Genomic DNA, 10282 nt, shown 5'->3' with positions numbered 1-10282 from the left:
GCACCGGAGAAGTGAGGCTCGGGCACGGTGAGCATGTCGAGGTGCGCCGAAGGGGTTGGTGACGAGCGCCTGGATATCGGGGACCTGGGACTGTGGAGGTGATCGGCTTATTGTTATATCCTACTTAATTGAATAACATGTAGTCCAGCCCTGCTGCCACTAGCTGCTCAGCCAGAGCGTGAGATGGTCATAGAATGTTGGTGTGCCTGTGATGCATGGAATGCCTGGGTGTCTGAGTGGATGAGTGTTGGCAGTTGAAGATGGGCTGAGCAGCTAGGGAGGCTGCTCCTGGTGGGGCTGGTACCATACTAGGCTGGCTGGAGTAGAGACAGATGTAACCTGAACTGGAGACTGAATAAAGATGGCTTAAGAATACCTCCTGGCTCCAGGTGTCTTTCTACAGAGATCACAACATTTATTTTGGCGACGAGCGGACTTGAACCCTAGAGACTCTTGGTGAACCTCTGAAACAAAGGAACTACAAAGAAAAAAAGGAGAAACTAAGAGATCTTACAAGTAACTACTATCTACAAACAAAGAATTCCCAGGAAAGCCAGCGCCAGCCCCATCAGTGTCCTCACCAACGGACAGCCCCACAGAGCAGTGTCATCACCAAAGGACACTACAGCCTGGGAATACTACAGTGACTTAAAGGACTACAGTGAGTTGGAGGAGTAGCTAAGCTAAAGCCGCATCTGGTGTTCCAGCCACAACATTTGTCACTTAAAGGACTACAGTGTGTTGAAAGAGTAGTTTCAGCCACAACGCTTTCTGCTACAACGTTTTCAGCTGAAAGGATTTCGTGAGTTGGAGGGGAAGTGTTCACTTCAACCAGTTGTTGGTGTTCCAGCCACATCGCTCCACAGAGTATACAGTCTTATTAACAAAAAAAAAAGGAAAAATCTTGGATTTATTGTAATTAAGATGTTTGATCAAACAGTGTGAAGTGGCTGCACATTTGGTGAAGTTTTGGTGCTTAATTGACATTCGCAGCGATCTATAGTGCCTCCAAGACAACTATGTCTTCATAATGCTACATGTGTGTTTTCCTGCCACATCACGGAATGGATGATCAGTAACCACAGCACTTCAAAGCAGTCTCCATGCTTTCTTCAGAGGTGTACATTTATCGGCACAAGGAACAAGTAGGATGGGCCCCTGCGGTATGTGCCTGCACAGAGGAACAAGGTACTGGTGTTTACGTTGTTTGATGGCAGGTAGGCTCTCTGCGAGTCTTGCAGAGACACACAGGATCCTCTGGGCACTGTGGGACACACAGGATTCTCTGAGCAATGTGCAAGTTTTGGTTTTGGGCAACCTAGCCGGCTGTTTTCTGTGCCCGCCCAGGAGATGTTGGTCACGTTTTGTCTTGTATTGTTTCAGTCCGCTGAGACATCTTGTCTGCGGGCGTCAGTAACTGCCGTGTGAAGTTCAAAATACTGGGCGCGAGTCTCATACAGCGCGCGCAAACTTACTTGGAGTTTCCTCGTGGGTTCCTGCGTGATGCGTTCATGTTCGAGGGATCTTCGATGACGGCTGTGCTTCACAGAGGACGCTTTGGAGCATCTGCGCGCCTGGAGCCACCCGGCGCAACGTCCAAAGCGTACCGCCATCTTAGGGTTGGTAGTGGCACATGGTATGTCAAGGCGATCTTCTTTCCTTGTGCCAACCACGTTGCTCAGAGCATGTCTCAATAAAGTTGAATGACAACAAGTACGAAGTCAATGCTGCGCTTGCGATTCCAGAACATTTTGAAGCATTGTCGTTTTGGGTTTTCTCCTGGAGAACCTCCGTTTCAAGTATGTTGGGGGTAGTGCTCTTTCAGCATGCTTATTGCTATGTCCAACATGTCGAGGTGAGCCATGGTGACTTTTCAGTTTTGTAAAGAGGGTGTTTGCGCTCCCAGGATCTTGTTGATTTGTTTGGTGCACAGATGTGTTCTCTAACGAAGAAGAGGATCTTTCATTATTTTCAAATTCTGGCAGTGCACTTTGTTTTGATGCTTGACACTGGACTGTGTTGAGCTGTCACTGGATTGTGTTGAGCTGTCACTGGACTGTGTTTTGAGCCCCTCTTACCAAATGTGTGAGTTTTGTTTTCACACCAGAACGTTTTTTTTTCTAATTTTGTTCTACAGTTTGGTGTAAAACGTATGACATAGGGTTGGCATTGCTTATCTTTGTAATCGTTTATGGAACTTGGCTGAAAGTGTGCAGTAACCTTCGTACCCTTTTACGCAAGGGTAGTCTTTGTTCAGGAAAATTTGGGTGAGGAGTCGCTCACCGGTGGTTGTATGGTGGCATCTTTGTTTGTTTTCGAGGGGCATGTTTAGATGTTTTGTCTATAGTGGGTATTCAAAAGCACTATAGTTCACATTTCTTGGAGTATCAGTTCATATGTGTGTCTTCTACAGCACATCTTTTGTCGTGATGCCACAGATTCTCGTTCTATGGGTGGTCATCACATTGTTCCCACACACGAGGGAAGGTTGTGGTTTACAGCCTTTTGTTTAGTCACGTTTGGTACTCCCATAGGGGTAAGTAACCTCCACTAGGGGGTCAAGAGCTCTTTTCGATTTAACGTTTGGTTACTTCTACATGGGAGTGTGTAACCTCTTCAAGGGGTTTGGAGTACCTAGGTTAACCCTCACACTGGGTTGGGTTATGGCTTTGTCCATAGATAGTTGCGCGCAGTACTAATGTACATATTTTTACGGTTAACCCTCACACAGGGTTGAGTTAGTGTAGCACACAGGGTTGAGTTTTAGTTGCGCGCAGTACTTATGTATGTCCCTTCATGGGAGTTTCTATGGGTGACGACCCATATACATGTTTGGTTCCCTTTCTTTTGGGATTGTTGTAGTAGAGTATTCTATCTTTGGTGGTACTCTAGGTTATTACTTTGGGCATTGGTTGAGTGGGGTTTATTTACTCTTTGCGTTGTAGTGCATTATGTCACGGTGTTTAATGCAAAATGCTTCAAATGTATTACGGGCAATGTTATTCTTGCTTCATAGTGTTTTTATCTTTAACGTAGGGATGGGAGATATTGCTTATCAAATGTATTTATCTTATCCGTTCTTTCTGTGTATAATGGTTCTTTCTCCTGCGATGTTTTAATTTTATGTTTGCATCTGTGGGACTTGTACCATTATTCATTTTTCTTGTGGATAGTTCTTCCTTGATGTTTTATCACTTGCATGTTTCGTTTTCGTTGAAGAAAAAGGGATAATGTTATATCCTATTTAATTGAATAACATGTAGTCCAGCCCTGCTGCCACTAGCTGCTCAGCCAGAGCGTGAGATGGTCATGGAATGTTGGTGTGCCTGTGATGCATGGAATGCCTGGGTGTCTGAGTGGATGAGTGTTGGCAGTTGAAGATGGGCTGAGCAGCTAGGGAGGCTGCTCCTGGTGGGGCTGGTACCACACTAGGCTGGCTGGAGTAGAGACAGATGTAACCTGAACTGGAGACTGAATAAAGCCAGCGCCAGCCCCACCAGTGTCCTTTCCATTGGACAGCCCACAGAGAAGTGTCATCAAAAGGACACTACAGCCTGGATTATTCATTTTTCTTGTGGATAGTTCTTCCTTGATGTTTTTTCACCATAGTGTGCACCGAAAGAAACTGAGTCTCTGCAGCGCGGTGAGCGTGTCTTGGTGCCAACTGAGACCGCAAGGAGGAGTGCCTGGTGAGCGTGCACTCGGAGTCGACGTGAAGTCTCATCAGCGTTGTGTGTGTGGCTTCGTGGCAGAGGAGACCCGGAGGGTGCGGTGGTGAATGTGCACCCGGATCAAAAGTCATCTCAGGGGCGTGGGGTACGTGTGCCCTGAGGCTGCCTGAGACCTCTCTAACAGTCGCGGCCCCGACCGGTAGCCCCGGAAGAGCTGAGCTGGCAGGCCGAGCCGCTGAGGCCTGTTGAGAGTACTGCACGGCAGTTCAAGGAAGGAGGAGAGGAGAGTGGGGTCGTGCACCCAGGTAACATGGATTACTACCTGGGCGGGGTGCGGGCTCGAAGGAACACTCTCTCGGCCTCTCAGTCCTTCTGATGACGTGAGCCTTTTGCTTCGGCTCAGAGTTAGGCCCGTACTGACTAAAGGAGCGGCAGTACAGGGGCTAGAGTAATAAGTTGTGCTCCGTCGTCGTTTAACCGTGTGGGGAGGCAACTCTTATCGAAGAGGCTGATTGTCACAGGACACATTGCCAATATTGCTGCTAACGAACTGCCGGACTGTCTTCGGACGCCTGACATTATTATTGCCTAATGAAGTACACGATTGTAGCGCTACGCATTGCATTAATTCTCCCTTGCCAAGTACATGATTGCAGCGGGCCGCATTGCAATATTTCGTCATTGCAAAGTACAAGATTGTCGTTACGCATTGCATTATTCCTTAACTGCAAAGTGCATGATTGTAGCGGCCCGCATTGCATTGTTTCTACCTTGCAACGTACGTGATTGGGGTGTGAGGCATTGCATTATTCCTTCATTGCACAGTACATAAAGATAGCGGTACACATTACATTATTTCTCCCATTGCAGGTACCGGGGTGTATCGTTATGCATTATATTATATCTCCTTTGCCCAGCACAGGATAATATCGTTACGCAGTGCACTATTGTTTGTCTATTGCAACGTGTGTGATTCGAGCATTGCAACCAGCATAGCATTTCGAAAGCGGTGGTTGGGATTTGAACCTACCAGCCAGCCGGAATGAATATTACCCTTTATTCTATGTTGGCTTATGTATCGTGTGGTCTGATCGTATATCTTTTTGTATAAAGTTTATACTCGTTTCTATCAAACTTGTGCGGAGTCCATTTGTGGTATCACCGGGGGGTTGCTGTGGGCGTGGTTGCACATACTGAACACTCGTGCCTTGGAGATAGGCCTGGCTGCTCGTGCCAAGCTACTAAGGGGGTGAGCAGGGCTATCTCAAACGGTATCCTTACTTGGCCTAAACGTTAAGTGGGGAGCGCCAGGTCGCACACCTGGTGACAGTAGTGCAGGACTGGGACTCCGGCTTCCAACAAGCGGATCTTACTAAAATGAAATCAGTCGTTCTAATGGCAAGAACCCCTTAACTAGGGTCTAGTGGAGGTTCCTATAAAATAGGACTAGACAATAACATGCCAATTTATATATCTATATATTAGAAAATGTTAAGGTTTCCAAGGCTAAAATAAATATTAATGGCAATTTTTTAGCCAATCTGGCTTTGAGTAGGGGTAGACAGGACTGAGAATTGCCCCCTCTACGGTACCATTTCCATGTGGCATTAAAAACGATCTAGAGATTCATAGTATAACCACTAAAAGTGATCAGTACAAGCTAGTTCTTTTTGCTGATGACGTCTTGTGACGCAGCCGCAAAGGTCTCTTCTTGCTTTGACGCTTCTCAATAGTTTCCAGGTTCAGAGTTAACCATACTAAACAAATGGCAATGGGTGTTCTGGATTGCACTTGGCTCAACATACATCCCCTAAATATCTAGGGTCCCATTTCACCTGGATGGGGAAGGCTAGAGATTTCTTGGTTTCTATGGGTCTTGTCCATCAAGATGAATTTCATACTGCAACTCTTGACATAGTATAGATGATACCACTTAGATTCGCACGTCAACCACTGCAACCATGCAAAATAAAAAATTAGCTTTCACTTGGTGTAATAAGATTCCTAGGTTCCTGTTGGACTTGGCCCTTTTTGGCTAAAGTTCCCTAAACTTTTTACTTTCCCCCTAGACCTTTTTTTCTGACATGTTGTTGCCAACTTAGATGCTTTGGGCACTTTGCCACTGCTGATCAGTGTCAATGTGCAAGTGCTCCCTGTGTAAAGTGTAATGGTAATTGGTTGTCCATGATTGGTAATTTTGTCCATAGTAAAGTGCACTATGTGTGCCAGGGCTGGTAATGCAAATGCTACTAGTGGGCCTGCAGCACTAATTGTGCCACCCACACAAGTAGCCTTAAAGAGAGAACTCAGGCCTGCCACTGCAGCACCTGTGCGCAGTTTGTTAAACTGCCATGAAAAGTGCACCCACTTGCCAAGCCTTACCCTTCCCTTTCTATGCACATCAGACACCCCTATGGTAGGTCCAAGGTACCCCCTGGGCAGGGTGCAGTGTATGTGAAAGGTAGGACATGTACTGAGGTGTGTACCATGTCCTGACAGTAAAATACTCTCCATTTCATTTTTCACTCTTGAAAGGCCATCTTACCCATAGGACAAAATGGGAAGGCTGTGTAATATGTTTCCAGCCTATCTTTCCAAAGGCTTAAGATGGAGGGGTGAAGTTTAGTGTGCCTGAACTCACAATTCAACAGCAGCGAGCTCACCCTTATCTTTAATGCATTCATCACCACGACCAACTTCCCAAAAGAATGGAATCATGCAGAAGCCAAACCTCTTCTCAAGAAACTGTCCGCCGACCCCAGCTAACTCAAGAACTATTGTCCTATCTCTTTGCTCCCCTTTCCTGCCAAAGTCCTCATAAATGCCATCAACTACCAACTCACTGAACACCTGGAAAGCAACAATCTTCTGGACACCTTCCAATGCAGATTCTGAAATATGACAGAACGAAAACCACCCTGATCGCTGCTGCAGATGACACAAGAACCCTTCTAGATTTGGGAGAGACATAGGCACTAATTCTTCTCAACCTCTCAGCAGCGTATGACACCGTATCCTACCACAACCTAATCAAAAGACTACATCACATTGGAATTCAAGGAAATGCCCTCAAATGGATCACCTCCTTCACCCGAAGAACCCAGAGATTCTGCCTATCAACGTTCACCTCGGAACCCAAAAACATAATCTGCAGCATCCCTCAAAGTACATCCCTCAGTTCCACTATGTTTAGTACCTACATGACTCCCTAGGTCAATATCGTTAGAGCCTATTAGAGGCTGAACATCATATCTTATGCAGATGGCAGCCAGCTCATCCTTTCGTTCTTAGATGACCCCACTACCACAAACTTCAACAGGTGTTTGATGAGAGTCACAGACTGAAAGAAAAACAATGGCCTGAAGCTCAACACTGACAAAACGGAAGTGCTGCTCTTCGGGAAAAACTCCTGCCCGTGGAATGACTACTCATGGTCCTCCGAACTGGGTCCCTCACCCACTCCCACAGACCACACCCACAACCTCGGCCTTACCCTGGACAGCAAATTCACTATGAAAAGCTAGATCAATGCAGTTTTGTCTGCCTGCTTCCTCACTCTTTGCATGCTCCAAAATATCTTCAAATGGCTCCCCGTCAACACCAGACGAACTTTGGCTCAAGCCCTAGTCCCCAGCCATCTGGAGTAAGCCAGCGCACTCTACGCAGGACTCACCACTCTCCTGAAGAGACTTCAAACCCTTCAGAACTCCGCAGCCAGGCTCATCCTTGACCTCCTGAAACAGACCACATCACCTCTCACCTAAAGAAAATCCATTGACTTCCCATCCAGAATAGATGTCAGTTCAAGATGTTGATCCACACCTACAAAGCCCTTGACAACCTAGGACCAGCGTACATCAGCCACTGCGTAAACTTCCATCAACCCTCTAGACACCTGTCCTCAGCAGCCTTCTCACTCTTTCACAACCCTGCATGCCCCAAAGCAACAGTGGAGATACTCCTTCTCCTACCTCACTGCCTAATCTTGGAACAACCTCCTCCTTCATCTCTAGACCTTCACTTCATACTTGAATTCAGGAAGGGACCGAAGACCTGGCCATTCAACTGAACCACTGGAAGCAGCAAGGCCCTCAGCACCTGGATACCCTCGCTGGTGCCTAACCACAATCTATACATCATGATTGATTGATTGACTGATGCCCTGTCGTGTAGTCTGTCCTACTCCATGACAGTAAGGGTTTTCCCTAATTCTAGTTCCCATCTTCTTTGAGCTGGTGTTTTGTGTTTGGGTGTTATTACCGGTTAGTTCCTGAATATGGCCAACATAGCATTTTTGTTCTGTGTAGCACGCTTTAGACATTTTTATAAGCTGGTGATTGGCCATGGGATCCTTTTTTGACCGTGGGCATGAGTACCCAATGGCTCACCTCATAATAGGAAAAGCTTTGATATTTGGGGCGATTGTAATGATGATTTAACATCTGGGGGCCTGGGAGGCCCTCATGACCAGAGCAGAGATTAATGGCTCAAGATGGGTGAGAAGAAAATCCATCTACTCCAGCACTGTAGAAGATGACCACTGCTGTAAACAGACTAGGAAATCCCCAAACCTCAGCGTCTCTAGGGATACTGGAGTCTAATGGGGTATGAGGGTATCATGTGGTCCAGGAGGGTACACTATCTACTGAACAAGTACAGAAAGTCTTAGTGGACGGCCTTTCTGTTTGGAAAAAGTTACCTGCTCTTGATTCAATAACAAGTAGAATTAGTACATATATGTTAAAACGGAAGGTTTAAACCTGGCAAAATGTTTATTTTGCTGGGTCAAAATGGCAGTTTTACAACCGCACTACAGGCTGTAGTAGGAAGTCTGCACTACGTTTTAAAAGGCTACTTTTAGTGGGTGGTATAATGAGTGCTGCAGCCAACTTGTAGCATTTAAGTTACAGACCATGGGTACATGAGGTACCGTTAATAAAGGACTTATAAGTAAAGTAAATATACCAGTTAGATGTATACCAATTGTACCATGTTTAGAAGGAAGAGAACAAGCACAGTTAGAGAGAGTAAAGTGCATAGAATACTAAAAGACAACAAAGTGAGTTAAGAAGCAAAAATAGAGTAAAAGAAACAATCTAGGAGAATACCCTTCAAAAGATGGTATTTTCCAACATGTATACTTCCTGTTTCCACAGCAGAGAATGGAGTCTGAAATGAAAATATGCTTTGGTCTGAAATCTATTGCACTGCATCATTAATCCACATAATTCCACTTGCCCAGCATCAGCAACAAAGAAAGATGATGTGCCCCCTGACACCGTACACCATCGATGGACACAGTAGGTAAGAAAAGTTACGTTTATTCTGGGTACAATGAGCCACCACTGCTCTCCCTCAGGCGAGAGGCACCAACTGTCACATATCGAATGCCCCCACGCATGGGAGCTCCATGGCAACTCATGGAGGTTCTAGAGAGAACATTTACAGATACAACTAAGCACAACATACTACCTCTTTTTTTATAACACAAAGGACAAAACACAATGGATGAAGAAACTAGCACAACTCCAAATGAAGTGTGAGAACTAAGACAGGGAAGAAAAGAACCAAAATAAAAGAGAATAACACATGCAAGAAAAACATAACACTATGAATATAATATTTTGTTAGAAGAACACTAGAGAACTTTATCGTAATTTCCAAGGAGTACGTCTAACGCAACTAGACCTCCTTAGCACTCCACTAACCCTTCAAACTCACTCCTAGTACAGTTTGAGGCACCAAGGCCACTGTTGATCATGTCATTAACTTTCACAACTTTGCCAGCATTCCACCAATGCCCACCACGTACCATAAAAGCACCACAGTAAACTTTCTCGATACAGACAGGATCGCCGAAAGCCGCACCACCTTTTCCAAAAAATTGGAATTTCTAATACGAGCCATGTCACCAGGATGCAATGCAACAGGTTTCATGGACTTCTTGTGATCATACCTGTCACACATCTTCCTCTGTGCCCCTGCGACCCTGGATTCCAGTGCAACATGATCCACCAAGCATAACACTTTATCACAAACAGTTCTTGAAAGACAAGCCGGGTATAAAGCAGAAGTGGGCACCCGACCTCTGAGGGACACAAAATGTGCTACCTTAGTGAGAGAATGTGGCGTAGTGCAGTAGAACCACAACATGGATCTGACAGCACCCTCCACGTCGTATCCATGGTGTTTTGCCCCCTTAATGCATTCCACAACCACCCTGTTCATTCTCTCAACTAATCCATTTGTTTGGGGGTGTCCAACCGAACTTAAGTGCTTCACACCAGATTCACACAAAAACTCACTAATTTCCTGGTTCACAAACTGCACACAATTATCAGAAACAAGTGCTTCTGGGAATCCCTCCCTCATAAAAATCTCTTTGAGAAAATTGATAGCACAACTCGCCGTGGGAGAAGCACTAAACCGGACTTCAGGCCACTTGCTGTGGTAATCCATCATTACAAAGGCAAACCTTAAATGGTGAGGAAGAAAGTTGAAAGGACCCACCAGATCAATTCCCACCTTATTTATTTTATTTATTTATTTAAACTTGTAACGCGCAACAGCTACCCACAGTGGGTTTCCCGGCGCGGAGGGATAGACTAAAG

This window comes from Triturus cristatus, chromosome 1_1 (genome assembly GCF_964204655.1).
Source record: "Triturus cristatus chromosome 1_1, aTriCri1.1, whole genome shotgun sequence".
Classification (NCBI taxonomy): domain Eukaryota; kingdom Metazoa; phylum Chordata; class Amphibia; order Caudata; family Salamandridae; genus Triturus; species Triturus cristatus.
This window is presented reverse-complemented; position numbering follows the sequence as displayed.